The 21514-nt window shown below is 39.7% G+C and overlaps 1 protein-coding gene across 3 annotated transcripts in view; it reads right to left on the reverse strand.

The window, feature by feature from the left end:
• Positions 1 to 10594, reverse strand: part of LOC126284553 (uncharacterized) — a 472805-nt gene extending 462211 nt beyond the window's left edge. Inside the window, exon 1 of one of the 3 annotated variants that reach the window (XM_049983554.1) lies at positions 10297 to 10594. The gene's annotated coding sequence lies outside the window, so the exon portion shown is untranslated. The remainder of the gene's footprint in view (positions 1 to 10296) is intronic. The other 2 variants (XM_049983556.1, XM_049983555.1) reach the window with 2 other exon arrangements.
• Positions 10595 to 21514: the final 10920 nt, after the last annotated feature.

The raw sequence follows: 21514 nt of genomic DNA on the forward strand, positions 1-21514 counted from the left end.
CAGCCTGCACACCCAGTTCAAGCTGCCGTGTGTTCTTCTGGTGCAGGGCTATTATTATGGCTTGTATTCCATTGTATTTATTACATCCTGGGATTCTAAACAGAATGCTCTTCAGCCCATGTAGTATTGATCCCAAGGCACCATTGATTAACATCATTTTTTTTAATCTACGTTCCACTGACTTTCATATGCAGATGTTGATATTCAAATTTCTTCTGGACCTCCTGATCACTAACTTTATCATCATGTACTACTCCTGCTGCTGCTATTACTGTCATTATTATTATTATCATTATTATTATTATTATTATTATTATTGGTTACTGTTATTTGCATTCAGGCATTTTATAGTTATGTTTTATTTTTCTGTTTTCTTTCAGTAACTTATGGATTGTATAGAATTCATATGTTAAAAGATGGGGATCTTAACTACATAAAACACACCAAGAAAAATATTGTACACGATTTCATAAACACAACAACACGTGGCAATGAGACAAGAAAAGGAGAAAATTTATATGTGATGAGGAGATATGAGATACATGATAAGAAAGGCAAATCTAATCAGAAAAAGCCCAAACATTTCTAAAGAATTATATACACCAAACCAATAAACTAAAAATTTATATTTCATAAGCACTATAGAGACTTAATTTTTAGAACATCTTTTGTAAAACAAATAATTCTAAGCTATTTTCATGTTACTGAATTTGACATCACATTCACTCTATCAGATAGCCAAATGAAACATTCCACACACACAATCCATCAACATACACAATAAATAAATTCTTAGAGGATTTGAAAACACTGCCATTAAAAAAAACCATCTCTTGTCTAAACTTAGATTTGCTGCATCATCGGTGGTGAATACTTTACAGACTTACCTGGCAGAACTTTAGTAAACAGACACAATGTCAGTTCACACGAAGTATGACCTTTCTCGAACATGAAACTCCATTTTTAAAATAGTTAAATATTGTTAAACATGAAAATAATCGCCATTTAAGGTCAGGAAATACACCAGAGGAGCGAGACCATAATTATAAAAACAGAAGTCTACAGATAATATACTCAATGCTTGTGTGATGGAAGGAGTAAACATGATTCTTAGAAGGTAAAGCTTGAAATACCAGTCATTACCTTCCTCAAATACTAGCACTTCCAAACAAAATAACAGATCAGACAATTTTTCATGCACTGTACATCACCCCAGGCTGACTATGAAGAAACCTGCACTAAACTGTCATAGTACTAAGCCAATATGAAATTCAGCAACCACAACTAGGGTCACAATCACCAATCATCACACATCAAGTGCTCAGTTTGCAGAAAGTTTATTTGTCTATACAAGTAAATCAGTTTGAGGCTGCCCTCAACAAATCCCACAGCCTCTTTCTATGACCCAAAGGTCAGAGCAAAACAACTGCAAATTCATCCAGAAGAGAGGCAGACAAGTATAAGCAATGCTGTTGGTCACAGTCAAATGTGGTTTCTGGAACACACTTACAAATTAATGGAAATTTTAGATTTTCAAGTGAGGGAATAATGGTTGGTTGGTTGGTTGGTTGATTGGGGTTTAAGGGAAGTCACTCTGGAACCGAATATGGTTAAGCACCCGGAAAAGATGTCGTCGTGAAGCACTGAGATATTGAAGCAATTGGTTATGAATGGAGCCTGGGCCAGGTCCCTTATCATGAGAAGAAGAGAGCGCGGAAAGAAAATGTGTGACTAACAAGGGGTAAAACATAAGGCGGAAGCTTCGGCCCACTGTTTCTGGTGAAGAAAAGCAGATGGATAGGAGGCTGATGCTAATGCTGTTGCAAAATGGGTCACAAAATGTTCTGCAAAAATCAACGGGTCCATGCAAAGGCCATCTAGGAGGGCAATGCCTGGGAGCGTACACTGCCGATGGCAACCTTGGAGAGGGCAAAGAGTATCCCATACCCGTGACATAGAGTCAGTAGAATCAAGGGACGAAACAAAGTGTTCCCAATACACCCACTTGCTCCATTTGATTAAGTAAGGGCTTTGGCGTGAAGGTGTTTAAAGGTAATAAGTTTGGCAGTGGATAGGTGCCTCTTAAGGTGTTGCATAGCTCGACGGCGATCACAGATGGCAATAGCAATGGCCATACTCCACCATGGGACTTGCCAGCAGTGAAATGGTCCAGATGAGCGTGGGATAGCAAGGCTAACAGTGCGAACAATCATATCAGACACGTCAAGTAGGACGTCATCAATACAACCTGACAAAGAGGGAGAAAAAACGACCTGCGCAACGTATAGAGGCCAATCGGCAGATTGGAAAGACTAACAAGGTAACCTGTCCATCAGGGAGCAAGAGAATCAACAGGAAGTTGTCACTATCGCAAAGGTCGTCATGTGCTGACCAGTGTAATGACGGGAGGAGGGAGGAGGAAGTTGCTAAAGAAGGGCAGTTAAGGCAGCAGGTGTAAGAGTCTGGTCAGGAGAGAGATAAAGATTGCAAACTGTGACCCCCAGAGTCCAGGTAGACAGGTGGACCCAAACAGCAACCACTTCCAATGTAGTTTGAAGAGGGATCCATGTGCTAGTAACATCCGTATGGAGCAATGTACAAATGCCACCAGAGGCCCACAGGGGGCAGACCCAATTTCGACAGAAATCACGGAAACCACAGAGGGTCGGTGAGGGATCATCAGAAAAATGAGATACCTGTAGAACCACCAAGCTGCAGAGTAAACGAAATAAGGGATTTCAACCCCGCAAGGTGATGGTAATATGCATTACAATTCCATTGGCTAATCACAGAACGATGATTCAAATGGGGGGGGGGGGGCGGGGGGTGAAGAGGCTAAAGCCAGTCATGCCGCCAGGTCACCATCTGTCACCGACAAGGAGGGGGCGACATCTGTGAACAGCAGGTCAGAGTTCGGTTGCAGAGGTGGGGATAGGACACCTGGCGACACCAGTGGCTCCTTGTCCCAGGACTTACGCTTCTTTCTCTTTTCTGTTTGATATTGAGGAGGGCTGTGCTGCAAAAAGGAGCCAGCTGCAGCAAGATCTGGAACAGAAAGAGAGCAGGCAACCTGGGGGCCCACAGACTATGGGTCTCATGGTCGTCGTGTGGCTGGGAAGGGGGGGAGGGGGTCCCGGGAGGGGCACCATTGGCTGGAAGACGTCAAAGAATTGGAACACTTCTCAGGTTGGGAAGGGGGAGCGGCGCCCAGAGGGGAGGGTGTGGGAACCACATGGAGGAGAGGATGGGGGGTTCAGGACTGGGGTAAGGCAGGGAGAGGAAAGAGTGTAGATGTAACTGAAGCATAGCTTGATGTCATTGACTCAGGATGAAGACGTGCATACTTCTGACTAGCCTCAGTGTAGATTAGACGTTCAAGGGAGTTATACTCCTGTATCTTCTTTTCCTTCTTATAAGCCGGGTAATCCGGTGAATGTGGAGAATGACTGCTATGAAATTTAACACACACAGGAGGGGGAACACAGGGACTTCCCTCGTGGAAGGGACGTCCACAATCACCACAGAGAGGGGTCTGCGAACAGGGGGAAGATGTGTCCAAAACACAAGCACTTAAAACATCTCATAGGTGGTGGGATGTATGGCTTCATCACACCAATAAACCATAATCTTGACCTTCACATGGAGGGTATCCCCGTCAAAGGCCATAATAAAGGCTTCAGTATCAATGCGATTGTCCTTCAGGCCCTTCTTAACACGCCGAACAAAGGGAACACCTCGCTGTCCTAGATTGTCCCTAAGTTCCATCAGTTTGAAGGATGAGGCCCCTGTGAAAATTTACACCTTGAACCATATTCGAAGACTTGTGGGGGATAATGGACACAGGAACTGTGCCAAGATGGTCACAGGCACGAAGGGCTGCAGACTGGGGAGCTGAAGCAGTTTTGATCTACATTGAACGTGACCGCATCTTGCTCAGAGTCCACTTCGCCAAACTTGTCTTCAATGTGTCCCACATAAAATAAAGGTTTGGCGTTGGTGAAAGTATGCCCATCAGTCCTGGTGCAAACCAGATAGCAGGGGATAGCAGAGAGTAGCCAAGGAAGGGGCACAGGAAGCAGCACTAAAAGAATCATTTCCATTCAAAGAGATGGCCGTAGAAGAACGGACCCGTATGCAATCCATTTCCATAGTATCTGCCCCGATACCACCCACTCCAATCAGGGGCTCTTCCCACGGGCACCACCCAGCCACAGCATGGGCCGTCTGGCACGGCGGCCATTATTGGGAGTTCTGATACTTCACGAAGACAAGCAACCACTCCTAGGCTTACATGAGGTGGTCACAGCTCAGGTATCTAAAGTGTGATCCCTGTTCTTTCAGGGCGCTCAAACAAAAGGGTACATAGCGACCCCACCACATGGGCTGGCTATGTACCCTAGCATCAGAAAACAACGTGAAGGAAAAGATGGAAGGAACTACGAGAGCAAATGCAGGAGACACTAAGTAACGTGATCTTCCTCAAACAGCTCACACTACGGAATAGAAATTTAGCAATTGAGATCAAATCCTAGAGGGGGACCAGAGAATGTCAAAAAGATGAGGTAATTACTCAACAAAACCAAATCGCAAAACCAACCTAACCAGGAGGATAGTGGGGACAAATAAACAAAGACACCAAGAGAGGGAAAGGAGATTGCAGAGGGGAAGGAGCAAGGACAGGGAAGGAGGGGAAGGGAAAGGAAATACAGCCCAGAAAAGAAGGAAGGATGCACTAGCTCGGAGCCCTGTGATCGCCATGCACATACTCACGAAAGGACTGTGAGCCCCTGGGTGGGCCCCTGGTTCACAAGCACCCTAAGCCATATGCTCCCAGGATCCTAATACCCTAACTATGCACATTAGCCAGCCACAACCTCGCACCCCCTTCCAAAAATGAAAACGGATGAAGCACATTCTCTCACAATGCCTTGGATACTCTTCATCATGTTCTCAAATGATGAATATCCTCGCTTAATTTCTCCTGCTGTTTTCCAAGTGGTATTCCACCAGCTGCCCAACTTACGGAATACCCTTGAGCCATTCTTGCTCACAAAATACTCTCCACTTTTTTTTAATACCTGTTTGAAAGACCAAGCTACAATGTCTGCCCTATGGATTTACTCAAAATTTACTTATCCATATGGGAATGTGGGCTTTTTTGGTGAATTTTATTGATGAAATCCTCTCGGATTATCAGTCAAGTTGCGGAAACATGTTGTCGCAATGTTTCAATGAGTTACTTATTCAACATCTTCAGTCAATGTGTCGGGCTCACATTTGGTTTGTTCCCTTATAGTCCCTGGGCCCCAGATTCCTCTGCCAGGCCCAACAGATGGATCAGTCATTTGCCTTTTGTAAAAGACACTGTGGTTAGTGGTGGTGTTGGGGGAGGGGGTGCTTCTCTGCATAGTGGAGGAGGCCCCATTATCGAATTCTGGAGCTGTTTGATTACTTCACCAGCTGCCTCTGCTGTCAGCAGAAATACACCAGGATATCACTGAAGTGAAAGCAGTGGGCAGAACAGACAAATAACTCCAAGGTTTGACGCACAGTCTGCCCCTCTATGTCAACATCTCCCACCCACCCTCCGCCAATGCTGCCCTCAACATCTCTTCTGGAGGCATGTGACTGGTCAAACCACTGAGCCCTAGGTGGAGGAGTCCATGGTCCAGTGGCTATAAAGGAACACATTGGACAGGAGATGGGAACTTCACCTGAAAATGATGAGTACATCTGATCAACATGCAAGTCTGCAGAGGAGCTTCATGAACTCGAGTCAGAATCTCTGGAGGGAAGATGACAATCTTCTCACAGAACAATTTTGAGAAAATTAAAGAGAACCGGCATTTGAAGCTGACTGCTGAACGATTCTACTGCCGCCAATGTAGGAAGATGAAGATATGGTAACAGAAATTAGGGCTCACATGGAGGCATGTGGACAGCTGTTCTTCCCTCCCTCTATTTGCAGCTGGAACAGGAATGGAAATTATTAGTAGTGGTACAAGATATCCTCCAATACGCACCATACAGTGGCTTATAAAGCACATATGTAGATGTAAACGTAGCAAACTCATCATAACATTGTGACAACACTATATCATGACTCAGGTGATAACCTGAAAAAATTTCAGCAAACTGATTCATTCTTATCACTATCCCATTAGAGGCACAGTCACCTACTTAAACTGCAACTACATCAGATTTGTTGTAACTACTGCACATATTTTATGTGAGCACTATCGTCAACCAACCATATGAATGGCTAATGTTCAACAATGACCAATACCAAGTTTGATCATCTACTGGCAAGGCATATAAATCAGTAAGCTTACGGCATAGTTGAACTTAATTGGTTACTTCACAGCATGTGCCATCTGGATATTCACCCCTCATCCCAACTTATCAGAATTGTTCCAGTAATAAACACCCTCCAGCACATGCTTCAGTCCTGTAATACTTTTAGTATCAATCTCCACTAGTCCCCTGTCTAGCCCCAAATTCCAGTTCTTGACTCATTCTCCCCTCTCTGTTTCTCACACTCCAATTATTATTACATATGTATCTACTTTCATACAGACATGGCTTCATCAGTGCTCTCTCCCTAAACAGTACCTCGAACTCCTCTACCTCAAAACTCCATACATTATGTTGGGTCCATCTGTTTAGCTCCTGCAAGACTTAATGAATAGTGAAAGATAAGTGCTGTTACAGAAAGTACAAAACTCAAATTGTAATAAGTATAAAATCTCATCCTTGGAAATTGGACACCAAAACAGGAAAAGCAGCTACATGAAGCTTGTTGATTTCTACACAACATGTGATTGTCCAAGGTAGCCCTACATGACCCAGACCACGGGAGAACACAAGGCATTACTGACAGGTGGTCCACCAATTTGATGAGAATGTTCAACAGTCCCCTTATTGGTTTTCAGGAACGCAGTGTTTCTTTCCTATATTCATCTTGCTGCCAAGATATCTACAACACTAATATTCAGGAGCATTCATAAACAGCTAACATTCTAAAATGAAGGGCAAAATGAACTAGCCTACTCCTACCTGACCACTGCTCTTAAGAATCTATTAACACAGATTTGAGCCACAAAAAACATTAAACTAACTTTTTATATATAAACATAAATTAATACCAGCTTTCTGCAGTATAATAAAGTCTTAAGTTGGCATTTAGGTAGTAGAATGTGTGACCATTGACAAAAGAAAAAAAAGAAAGAAAAAGAACAGTGCGTAAATTGAATGAAAATTCCTTGGTACAATCAAATCTGTAAGAGTTGAAGAAAAGAGTTAATTTAGATTGTTACTTCTGTTGGCAAAAATATTATTAGCTTTGTTATCTCATCATAAATATCTCAAGCAAATCCAATGCAAAACTTTATTTTTCACTGCTTTTTGCTGATGATGTCTATTTTGAACATTGGGCTTGGATTACAATGCAGTTGGCACATAGATATGAAATTTTCAACAGAAGAGAGGTCAGTAACCTGTTATACTTACACAAACAGATAACAACAATAGCAACAACTTACAGTGTGGCAACAAAGCAGATTGGAATTCCAAGAGATTCATTGAATGTTCTGAGACATACAGCAAAAGATTAAACCAGCAGCTTAAAAGAGAGGTTGTATTGCTAGGACTGAGATGCATTACCTGATTTTGTTTTGTAGTAATAATGACAAAAAATGTTGTTTCATATATGAGTTTTGTAATTTAGGAGCAGGAGAACTCTAAGGGACTCTGTCAAATGTAAAACAAAGCTGTGCTTAAAGCAAAGACTGTTTAAACATTATTGTTTTACTGGGCATATTCCTACTGGAGGTTACATTCCCTTGCCTTCCTCCAAACTAGGAACTGATTTTCTCGGCAAGTTATAGGAAGCCCACGATTTAACATGGACTCTGAATCATGGTGCAATTTGGCAGTTTCACATAAACACATCATTGTAAGATATGAAAGAAGTGACAAGTAATAGAAAAAAAAATCATAAGACCAGCTGAGACTTGTACCTCTGATGTTTTGATTTATAGCACTGAAGCACACTGGGTATCTGCCATTAGGTTCCAAAAGTAACACACCCATGACCACTAATTTTGAATTCACATCTTTATTATTTAATCTGTTTAAACATTCTCTGTTATTACATTCCAGCAGTTTTGACTAATGATATAGAAGGAACCAGTCATGAAATTAATGAAATTATTGAGGGTGACATCCCAATAATTGCTTAGATGCTTCTTGTAAGCAACACAAGATTAAAGTTAAAGGGACAGATATATAGATATGCACAGTATTTCATCCAAATAACATGGCACATGTTTTTGCCACCATGTCACTCTATCAGGTCTCCACAACATCTTCAATTTAATCTACTAACATTTATGGGACCATTATTCTTTGATTTGATTCCCACTTTTTTACATGCCTGTACTTCAAATTTGCTATCATTATCAATAGAGCATTGAGAAAACCATTTCAATAACCAGGCCAGTTTATTTCACTTACTCCACTTACTCTCACATCCATCACCCATGTGAACTCTAAATCAAAGTTAAAAATTTCATGAAGTGGAAGGTTATTTAAAAACAGCACAGTGCTCTTAGTAGTATATGACTGTTGGAAGTACTATGCCAATGTGTGACAGCAACCTGATACAAAATCTGAAGAACACTGAGGCTACGAATTCTTCACACACATGAAACCTTACCGGAGCACAAAGTCATGTTAAAGGCTGATTCTCAAACCATTCTTTTCAATACTGATCCACTTATCAGATTCTTTAAAACATAAATATCTAAGGAACCTTGTTTAATATGATTACTGTCTCTTTCACATATTGGTTGCCTTTGTCATACACTTTTTGTGGGAGACATATTTTGTGACTATATTCAGCCATACATTTTTAAAAACCAGTAACAATGTTCTTTCAGGACACCTCATTCCAGTCTTTTTGCAAAACAGTCCATGCTAAACATGCACTGTAACGAATCACTTCAATTTGCCAATAAACAAAAATGTGCCACTCAAAATTTGTGGAATGTAACCAAAGAGTTCACAGTTACACTAATCACATATTGAACACTTGAATTAGCCTACCATACTATCAATCCAAGCACTGTGCCCTACTGTTACAGCACAAACTATGATGCTGGACATTATTACAGTTGTGCACAAAAACTTGCAGATATATCTTGAATGTATAAATATCATGTCATGGGCAGTCCTACAAATGTGCAAAAACTTATGGATAGTGGCTAACATGTGCACTTGTTGTTTAATGGGGAAAAATCCACAATTCTGTAAAATGTTGTCATGTATGTGGACCAACTGTCAAACATTAACATAAATCCTTGAAATATAACTGTCAATGCAAACAGCAATTTTTCATGAACCAATAGTTACACTGCACTTTTGTTGCCAGCTACAAACATGAGGCTCCATGTACCAATAACAACACTTTTCTCATGTTTTTGTGCAATGCTAGATACATAAATCAGAAATAAGTTGGGAAGACACAAAGTATATCACAGCTGTATTTTCCTTGCTGAATGTTTGGCTAACAACGAAGCACTTTCGTCTCCTAGACATGATTGTGCTGTTTTTCAGTTGCTGTATGTACCGCTATATGAGAAATGAAATGTCCCGAACTTCAAAGAGCGGTATGACACCGAAAATGTAAACTGTATATACCACACCATATAACCACAGATGTTGCAAAAGCTTTCACATGCGACTGGGAAAACGTCTTTTGTACAGCATGAAGAATCTGTACACAGTGAATTAATCTGTCACTAGCACTCGAGAAACCACTAACCAATAACTAAAGGGTAAATTAACGATACGATTATAGAATCAATCATTTGGGCTACCTGTTACTGTTAACCATTTACATTATGGAAGATTTTTTTCTGTTTTGTAGACCACTATGTATATAATAGGCTTCTGTATGTCCATTTTTGCGCTGATGTTCTCATGGGCAGCTTTATGACATTGCCACTACCACTTAATTTGTAATAGATATAAATGTAATACATATAAACAGTTACCAGATGAATACTGCTGGGTAGATATACAAGTTTCTGAGTAAGACTCTTCTCTCCCATTTGGCACAACAAATAGAAAAACTCGGAACTAATGAAATATGTTCAGATATTCGAATTTACAAAGACCAGTATAGGTTAGGTGTATCTTGCAACAAGTTGTACGTTACGTCGCGTATTATAATGTCAATAATGACGACCCATGTAATCGTATAAGTGAATGAATTAATCACTTATTCTGATTTACCTCTAAGCTTCCAACAGTTGATTCATTGACTGGGAGAAGATGTAAACATACCGATTCTTCGTGTCCCGAAACAGTAACCACACGATAGATTCACTGCACATTTTATCACTGAACACAGTAATATACACAAATAATTTTTAAGTGCAAGCAGTAAACAAAAACTTTATAAAACAACAACGCTCTTTCACTAAAAAGCCTGACTTGACAAGCTTATCACTTCGTGAGTGCGCGCGCTTCTTGTGTTTATCAACGCCACGTGACACGATCGTGTTTTGTTAGTGTCGCCAACAACTACTGCCTTCAGCGAAATTTGCATGCATGGCGAAGTATCGTGGTTATGTTGGTAGGACGATACAAGTAGGTGCGTGATTTGACTTGCCCGTTGTAAGACGTGCCACCATGTGACCTTCACTTTAGCAGTAAGTTAGGTGAAGGAATCAGCAATATGTTTCGTTTCGTGAAATTAACTCCAGAATGAAAATGTTAAAGCTGCGCGCTTTTGAAATGTATTTCAAAGGAATTGCAGGGGGTTTATGAAAATTTCAGAACACAATAAGAACAAAGTTGTGAATTACAATGCTTACAATACATGAATCATAATTTACTGTCTGCATTAGCACCAGCATGACACTTTACCTTTCTCGTGCTGCTGACAGATGTAACTCTGGGCCTGCTTGGACAAGTACTTACGTTACGGTAACAATAAATCCACAAAATAAGTTACAGTTGCATATGCGGTAAAAACAAAAAAGTCAAAATTACTAACTCTGTGCTACATATAAATGCAACTTTTTTTAAAATAAATCTTCAGTTAACTTGTGTTCGCAAATGCATAACATTTCATCACCTGTCGCAAAAGGTCCTCCTAACTTTCGCATCTGCTTCAGGCTAGTTTGAATATCTGTGATTTTCATGTAATTCGCACCACCCTATATTAGTTGTAAGGTGACCAGGCGTCCCGTATTTTTCCTTTTTTTCTGGAGCTGGAACGGTACGCCAAAACGTCCCTTTTTTGTCTCAGTGACTTATCGGCATAAAACGCCATTGATTATAGTTCTCAAAAATTCAAAAATACTGTTTTACATCATTTTGATGAAAAATTTAAAGATACTAATAGCTGACAAAGGAAAGCGCGGCCTATTTTGTGGGTCTACGATACATATACCGTGCACCTGACACGGTTTGGGGACTTCGCTTGGAAAAGCATAGTTGCGTACTACGATTGAACAGTGCCTGTCTGCGTTATCAACAACAAATGGTAATCTCTTGTGTTTAACGTGAAAGCTGCCAGCAGTAACGGAAACCGTGAACTCATATCTTCATGCCCGTTTCCACCATTCCGCAAGACGGGGCAGCAGCCTAGGGCGGCAGAATCTTGGGCAAAAATTAACCTCAGATCAAACAGCGAAAAAATTGAGCAAATAACGAGAAAAAGAAGCAAGTAAAACAGTTACATATCAGTCTTTACTTACTTTGGCGAAAGTAAAGGCAATGCCTCCACTTATCTCAGGACCAAAGCTGCCGCTACTGACTATGATTTCAAAATAGAAATCGCTGAGACCACTACGCCACCACGGCGGTTAATAAAAGTTGTAGCACTCTACACGAAAAATGCAGACAAGTCGTCTTTACTTACTTCGGCGAAAGGAAAGGAGATGCCTCCACCTACCTCAAAACTAAAGCTGCCGCTACTGACTATGAGTACAAAACAGAAGTCGCTGAGACTACTGCGCCACGGGGGTGGCTAATAAAAGTTGTAGAACTCTCAACAAAAAATGTAGACAACGCGTAATTTATGTATTTAATCGTAAGAAAGTGGATGGCGAAAAAGACTTCATTATTCCTCATTTTAAAAATATTTCAGTTAAAAGAGAAACGAAATAACACCACAGTATCCAGATGACTAGGTTTGAGGCTCGGAATGTCTCCCATTAGTATAAAGTAAATTCTGAACTCAAGGAAAGATTCATTAGCACCAGAAAATAGTTCCACACCGTTATTAGTCAATTTTCTTGCAATGAAATAAAATAAGCTACTGATACCGAATTTGGTTACACTGGTATATTCAGTCTGAGTTCTAGTTAAAATGTTCACCAAATCTTCCTAGTTCAGTTATTTTGAGAAATTCGAAAAAAAAATTGGGGACAAAAAAATAAGAAACCGAGGACAGCTATTGCCCTCAGTCAGTTTTAAAGAACAAAGCTTAAAAACTGAGGACTGTCACCAGAAAATGACGACGTCTGGTCACTTAAGATTAATGATTAAAAGTATAATAGGAGATTTGCACTGTTGTGCCGTTGGATGTTTGTGATTGCGGAGAAGGGATATCTGGGAGACTAATGGAAGTAAAAAAGAGGGGGCTTCGTTTCTCTGTTCAGACTAGGCCGGCAAAACGCCTAGCATGGCCCTGCATATATTTGAGCGTGAGTCAAAAGAAAGTCATTACAATTGTGACTTTGGTAGCAGACAGTACATGGTACTGTGCTCTGTATTTGTGAAACAAATCACGATGAACTTTTGTAAGTCGCGAGTGGTAAAACACTTGAAATTAATAATATACCACTGCCGAAAAGGAAATGCTTTTTTAATAGTGACCTACAAAAGGAATACCCATACATTAGAAATAAAAAGATTTCTGACTCTGATGTTCGATGTAATAAGTGTCCATTCGCTTTCAGTGTTAGACATGAGCCATGATCTGATATACCGCAACACGTAAATAGTGAAAAACATAAAGTAATGGCGTGTGCAAGTACTTCTTCAGCATAATACTGACTACTTTTTTAAAGTGAAGGTTTTGATGGTAAACATACAAATTACCAGATGTTGAAGGAGCGTTCACTTACTCTACTGTCCATCAAAACCAACTCTTCAGATCAACAGTCTATACTGCCAAACTTATCCATCGCTCTTTTGAACCAAATTTATTTGTAGCCTTGGCAAATCCAAAGCAAGTACATTAAATGTTTTAACCCCATTTTTTTTTCATTTCACAACTAGAATTTGATTCACGGAAAGCTAATTTTATTTCAATAATGACGAATGCATCGAAACATAAGTACAGAAAAACATTTACACTATTTGTTAAGTACTTGGATCCTGCTGAAGAGATTCAAGTCAAAATATTGGATCTGAAATCTTTCCCTGGAGAAAATTCACAAATCGTTGGTATGTTTTTGAGTACGTGTTTGGAAAGTGATAACTTAAAGAAAAAAATACAGATAATTGTACAGATAATTCGCAGTGCTAAGTTGGAGGTGTATGTAGAAAGGGCATCAACAACTCCTTCACAAAACTGAATGGAGATTTAGTTCATAACTTACTTGGGATTGGGTGTTCTGCTCATATAATGCAGTACTGGTACTATCCAGATTTCTCCTGATGTCCTTCCTATTGATAGTGAAGATGTTGTTTCTACAACTTATTCTTTTTTCTTGTATATCCTGTAGGGGTTGAAAACTTTAAGAATCTGGTAAATTTGTAGACCATGAGTACAAATAAGTATTAGGCTATAGCAAGACAAGTTAACTTGCTTTACTCCCTGCAACAGAAACTATTCTGACTATGTTTGTTTCTCTGAAATAATATTTCGAATCTCAGAATAAATGTCCATTTGTCATCAAATCATTCTTTGAACATTTTTTATCAGAAGCTTGGTTGTACTTTCCTCACCACAAAGCATTAACTTTTCACACTGCAATTCAAAGAGTAGAGGGTGAAACAATTACAGATCTTTAAGTAATTTCTGAGTTAACTGATTTAAAAACTAATTTACTTTCGAAGGATGAAAACTGTTTCATAACGTCAGCTACCAGAGCAATTGGAAATTGGTAAACGAGAGTTTACTATCAGAGATTGCAAAATTGTAGCTATATGTTCATACATTTTATCAGACTGCACCTGCATATTTAATTAAGTGGCTCCAACCCATTAAAAGTATGTGGAACTGCTGCTGGGTAACATGTAAGGCCGGAGTACCCCAATTAATGGGCACATGAAAGACTGAAGATTTTGTTTGTGAACTGGTTCCTTCAAGTACAATAGACCATGAGTTGTGCAACCAAACAATATATCTCATCGAAAATAGTAGAAAAAATGTAAACTGGAAAAAAACATCGCCTAGCGACTATTGGGTAGAAATTATTTCGTATTGTAATACGAACAATGTGCCGTACACCAGTTTTCTTAAAACATTAAAATTTCTTCTTTGTTTACCTGAACTAAACAATGGTTCAAATGGCTCTGAGCACTATGGGACTTAACATCTATGGTCATCAGTCCCCTAGAACATAGAACTACTTAAACCTAACTAACCTAAGGACATCACACAACACCCAGCCATCACGAGGCAGAGAAAATCCCTGACCCCGCCGGGAATCGAACCCGGGAACCCAGGCGTGGGAAGCGAGAACGCTACCGCAAGACCACGAGATGCGGGCACCTGAACTAAAGCCCCCATTGAATGAATATTTCTCATATGAATGTAAAGTGACCACAAGTCCGGATTTGACAAAGACGATTCCTGTTTTTTGAGTCCAGTCCCCTTATCCCCATCAGAGTCTTCGCCAGGTCGCCAAAATTTTCCGGTTTTTATAAATCCAATCAAATTCGGTCGTGCACGATTTCAAGATATAACTTCTTATATTTCTAGCGTTGTACAAGCGTTTATACTTCATTTTCATATCGTATCCCTAATCTAAACACCATGATGCGCCATATTATGAAATGTGTTCACATGGATTACGTCATGACGTGTTCAAGTTCGAGATCTTCAGTTACAATTATTCTGAAGTTGCTTTTACTGAGCTGCATTTTCTGAGCAGTAACCCTAAGGATTCCATGTGTACTTTTATTTCTTTGGTGTGAGCACTGTACGATGTTTACAACAGCTAATAGGTTCTTTCTTTACTTTGTTTGGTCTGCAACCTACTCCACAATGCCAAAACGGCACTACATTTTCAATTCAGAGTTTCAGGAAATCTAAGCAACGTACTCATAATCTCATTATTAAAGCTTACAACGAAATGAATAGTAGTTGGTACCACATGATAATATAACGAACACAACCTAAAAAATAGCCACATTCCTCGTCACTGTATAGTTACGTCAAATTTGGGCAAACAAACTCTCATACTTTATGTAATTCATTTACGTTTAAAACAAATACTCATTCATAATAATGAGAGTTTGTAATTCTAGAACTTCTTAAATTTACAGGGGAAGCGAACATTTGCTGAATCAAATTCATTCATCACAGAAGTATGGAAGCATGAACAAATAAGTGTTAAAATCTTTGTGTAGTTAAAAAGATTTAAGTATGTTTTAACTATACAGTGACGAGTAATGTGCCTGTGTTTTAGGTTGTGTTTGTTATATTATCATGTGGTGCCAACTATTATTCATTTCGTTGTAAGCTTTAATAACGTGCAACCGTTACAGAGCACTGTTGCATTCTAGGTACTGAGCTGTTATAAAATTGGTCCTTTAGTTAATGGTTTGTGGACAAATGACGAGAACACTCTTTCAGTACATACTTTGGAAGCTACATTTATTAAGAAGGAGAACTTTAATCACACCTGTGTAAATTTTAAAAATATTGTGTAGTAAAGTGGACTTGCTGAAAAAGAGCCATTCATCAGGAAAATATCAATGAGGAATGACTCCTGCAGGAATGTAAGTTGCACATTATTTATTTAATTTATTTACTTATTAATAGCGAAGAAACATTTAGATTTACAGCTAAAAATTTTACACATCCTCTTTTGTCCCTTGTTTCATCGAGAAAAATTTTAAAAATCTCCTTTTATTATCTCAAAAATATTGTCACCTTATAAATGACCTTACGACTTATCTTAGAAGAAAGATTAAGAAAAGGCAAACCTACGTTTCTAGCATTTGTAGACTTAGAGAAAGCTTTTGACAATGTTGACTGGAATACTCTTTTTCAAATTCTAAAGGTGGCAGGGGTAAAATACAGGGAGCGAAAGGCTATTTATAATTTGTACAGAAACCAGATGGCAGTAATAAGAGTCGAGGGGCATGAAAGGGAAGCAGTGGTTGGGAAAGGAGTGAGACAGGGTTGTAGCCTCTCCCCGATGTTATTCAATCTGTATATTGAGCAAGCAGTAAAGGAAACAAAAGAAAAATTTGGAATAGGTATTAAAATTCATGGAGACGAAGTAAAAACTTTGAGGTTCGCCGATGACATTGTAATTCTGTCAGAGACGGCAAAGGACTTGGAAGAGCAGTTGAACGGAATGGACAGTGCCTTGAAAGGAGGATATAAGATGAACATTAACAAAAGCAAAACGAGGATAATGGAATGTAGTCAAATTAAATCGTGTGATTCTGAGGGAATTAGATTATGAAATGAGACACTTAAAGTAGTAAAGGAGTTTTGCTATTTAGGAAGTAAAATAACTGATGATGGTCGAAGTAGAGAGGATATAAAATGTAGACTGGCAATGGCAAGGAAAGCGTTTCTGAAGAAGAGAAATTTGTTAACATCGAATATAGATTTATGTATCAGGAAGTCGTTTCTGAAAGTATTTGTTTGGAGTGTAGCCATGTATGGAAGTGAAACATGGACGATAACTAGTTTGGACAAGAAGAGAATAGAAGCTTTCGAAATGTGGTGCTACAGAAGAATACTGAAGATAAGGTGGATAGATCACGTAACTAATGAGGAGGTATTGAATAGAATTGGGGAGAAGAGAAGTTTGTGGCACAACTTGACTAGAAGAAGGGATCGGTTGGTAGGACATGTTTTGAGGCATCAAGGGATCACAAATTTAGCATTGGAGGGCAGCGTGGAGGGTAAAAATCGTAGAGGGAGACCGAGAGATGAGTACACTAAGCAGATTCAGAAGGATGTAGGTTGCGGTAGGTACTGGGAGATGAAGAAGCTTTCACAGGATAGAGTAGCATGGAGAGCTGCATCAAACCAGTCTCAGGACTGAAGACAACAACAACAACAACCAGTATCAACCCAGTTACAGAATCAACAGTCCCAGACAAATGTCCATTTTAATTATTTACTTTCTTTTACTTACTGGGTTTAGAGGAACTGCACAGGGGCTCATTAGAGATAACTGTAAGACATTTACCTGAAGCTCTCTATCTTTTTTCGTCCATAAATGCAGCCATTAAGGGAAGGTTTAAGCATAAATTATGTTTTTACGAAAGCTTTAGATGGGTGAAGAATGTCAGACACAATTCTTATTTTCTTCTATAGTCAAACTTTTTCCCTCTCTGCCCCCTCTCCATAACTGAGCAAATTTTTTGTTCCTTACTTGGGCCAGGAGTAATTGCTAAATGTCCACTGTACAGAAGAAAATTAGCCTAGGGAGATCTGGCCCATGAGCTGAAAAACGCAGTGGGAATACTTGGACTTCGAGAGTAGGCGGTATGCCAGTAAACTGAAAATATTAAGTTATAATTTTTATATATTTTGAACTTTTTAGGACGATATTACTAAGAGCAGTTCTGTGATACATCAGGACATTGGATTTTGTGATATTACCGTAAATTTCCATGAACTGATGTATTAAACTTGTTATTTATACATTCATTGCACAGTATAGTACAGTATTATTAGGGAAACTGTATTATTGCTACAGGAATAAAAACCAACATACTATCATACGTTTCACAAAGTCAAGGATTCGAAAATCCACTGACACAGTAAATGTGCCTCGCATTAAATGGCTGAAGATATTAGGCAAGGGTTTCCATAATATTAATATAGAAGCTACCAAAATCGAAAGTACTCGTAATTTCGTAAACATTTTTAAATAACCATATTTGTCCTTAACTTGTAGATAAGTATGAGATTTATTTAAATTTTTGATAGAATGATTCGTAAATTTCCGACAATCATTTTAGAAAATCACATTAGACTGCCAAGAACTCGATCATTCTATAAGATTTCGTAGTACTGTTCCTGAAAAGCGTAATCTGCATAGCTGTCAATTGGCTTGCTAGAAATGGTTTAAGCAAGGTCTGATGGGGACTGTATTGTCACCAATCAAGTAATAATCTGCTGGCAGAGTAGCATTTTGTAGGGCACAAACTGATCGCCGTTTTGGAATAAATTACCATCGCTAGCTCTCCGATTGTATCTTGCATCAATACAAGTAAAAAAGCAGGCTTACGAACTAGAAGAACCATTAGGAGAACATTGTTTGTTAGCTTGCAGCTGAAGTCATAGGCATTTGGAAGGGAGAGACCTTTTGCCCCTCTTGGAATCTCGGGTACATAATTTTTAATTATTTGTAATAGCATAGTTCTCACACAGTTCCAGAAATAATCGTCTACTAAACCGCATATAGAATACTGACAAGTGCCACGGTCAAGTGCAGATTCAGAGTTTGATTTGGTTACGGAGGTGTGTGCAAGTTCGTTACTCTCCTCCTTCCCCCCCCTCCCCCCATCCTTCTCCACCAAATATTAGGCACGGTTCTCACTGAGGCGAAGCAACTTGCAATAAAGGTCGCGCGGTGCGACGCTTATTCGTGCAACATTTGTGATCACGCTGGATAATGCACCATGCAGTGTGACTCGCGATACGAAAAGTAACAAGACAGTAGGAATTATGTATCTGTTTCAGTTTCAACTTCCTGTTCTTCTGAAGGGGAGGTTATTGTGACCTATCATTGCTTAAAGGTCAGACAACTGAAAAAAGGAAAGTCGTACTGAGTGGAAAAATGTTCAAATGGCTCTGAGCACTATGGGACTTAGCATCTGAGGTCATCAGTCCCCTAGAACTACTTAAACCTAACTAACCTTAGGACATGACTCTCATCTACGCCCGAGGCAGGATACGAACCTGCGACCTACTGGGTGCACCCAACTAACCTTAGGACACCACTCTCATCCATGCCCGAGGCAGGATTCCAACCTGAGACCTACTGGGTGCACCCATACAATACTACAAACATCAAACATAGTTCGGCTGTGGTTTATCGTGTGGTCTGTCAGAACAAAGACAAATTCCATGTATTCTGCAGAATGATTAATGATTTATTACCGATACGTAAGCATAAAGTGGTAGTGCTACCTCCAGATCAGATGAGAGGAAATGCAGATCACAGCAAACCGTAAGTAATTACTTATTTACATAAATAATTGCCACGTGAACTGTTTGATAATCTAAAAATAACAAAATTGTGTCGTTATAAATCCCACTGACGATGCCTCAGAGTAAGAAAAAGGCGAAATGCGCCTGGGAAAAATAAATTAAATTGCAGCAAGAAAAGGTGGTTTTATTTACAAAACAAGTATTTCTCTGCTTGCTGTGGATGATGGCCACGCAAACAAACTTGATGTACCTGGTGTTTTACTTATTTGTGAAGTATCACAATAACTGTGGGGATTAGCGGAACGAAAAGATGTTCATTGTCAAGCTGTAATGTAAAAAGTGAGTTTTTGACCGAATGGTTTCTTTAGGGCTGAATTAAAAAGCCATCATAGTCGAAAACACATTAAAATATAAAAATCATAGTTTTTAACTTTTTACTCAAGTGTAAAAGCTTCACTTTGCTTTGTGAAGGGACGGATCATCTGACAAACGATAGTAATACTTAACTAATACGTTGGCACATCTGACTGAAGGGGCTGGAGCAAGACTGTAATAATCGAATACGAAAATGAAATAGTTGCAGTCACGCAGTTGTGTCACGATTGTCGCAATGTTAGTATAAAAGACAGATAGTACTGAAGAGAGGAATGTGTTCCATTTGTGACTAGAGCTGGAAGAAAATTAGTCATTCGAAGCTGAAAGCAAGTCTTCGGAGTGAAGCCTGAGATTACCGAAATTACGAAAAATGACTTTACTATCTGTACTGAACATTTTGCTGTCGCAGCTCGATATCACCATATCAGACTGTAGGTGGAGGCTGAAGCGGCCGAAGGATCAGTCACTGTCAGTACACGAACAACGCGCACCCGTGGTCAAGGTCGAGTCAACCCAAAACGTTCTAAATCACTTAGCTCAACTGCTAGGCGATGGATCCCGCCAGTGGAAAAAGGCCAGCGGAGGAGACGGCTCCCAGTGGCCAAGCCAAGAAGAAGGCCTAGTGTCAAATTAATTTGGACTGACTGATTCTTACAAAGTGGTCAAGCTAAGAAGAAGTCGAAGTGTCAAGTGAATTTTGACCCACTAATTCATAAAAAGGAAAACTCGTATTTCTGATTTTTGTGTTCTTTAGTTTGCATGGATTAGCTGGAATACAATTATTCCGGGAGCCAGCCATTAAAAAGATCCCTTAAAAGATGGTGGTCCTCTTCGCTAAGATTTTCTAAAGGGTGGTTAACTAGTAATGAGCTTTCTACCATTTAGTGCTGAAAAAAGGGCATCTCTCTTGCTTTCTGTGGGCACGGAAGTGGGATCTTAGCAGGCCAGTCAAGTTTCTCTCTCTAACTTCAGATTTATTTACATTAACCAATCCTGCCTAAATATTTAGTTTTAGTCTATTCGATGTTCTGTGTTTACAAAGTGGTCCCAAACACCATTTCCTAGATGTTATTTGCTGTGTCCGGTAATTCCAAAGAGAGACGGCTTTCCACGTTTTTTTCACAATAGTGCGTTTTCTGGACGTTGCTAAAACCGGCTTTTCTCCTCTTTACACCTTCGAGTTATAAAAACTGGCTGCTGGAGGCCTTATGCCTTGGCAGATTGTGTCTATGTTGCTTGTAGGATGAACGGCGTCCAGTTGAGGCAACTCAAGGGAATTCTGGTCAATCGGGTGGTACTGATCTGTGCCCTATCTGTGTACTTCAAAGAATTCCTTTGGGGCAGCCCTCCTATCCAGCTACAGAACCTTGCTCAAGTGCTGGCTGCTCATCCCAATAAGCCTACAAATGGCTTCATACTTATACATGGTGTTCAGAAACAGTCTGAAAAACCGGTGAGGATGCTGCAGGGTAGATTGTACTGAGAAATTAATTTTAAGACAAAAATGGATATGTTGCGCCATTCCCAAGTTAATTAACGTTGAAGTTAGCCAACCAGGCTGTTGCGTGCACAAATTTAAGTGTGCAGGCAGAGATGGTGACGTCAAACCAATTCTCCGTTCGGTTACCTAAAGCTCGACAAGGGAGCGATGTAACAGGTGGACATGGGGCGATATTAAGGACCAAACTCGAGCCAAAGGCTGAGCAGTCTCGTGCACTATAATGTACGATATAAGAACGACTGACACTAACTGTGTTTAGCAGG

Source organism: Schistocerca gregaria, chromosome 8 (assembly GCF_023897955.1).
Source record: "Schistocerca gregaria isolate iqSchGreg1 chromosome 8, iqSchGreg1.2, whole genome shotgun sequence".
Classification (NCBI taxonomy): domain Eukaryota; kingdom Metazoa; phylum Arthropoda; class Insecta; order Orthoptera; family Acrididae; genus Schistocerca; species Schistocerca gregaria.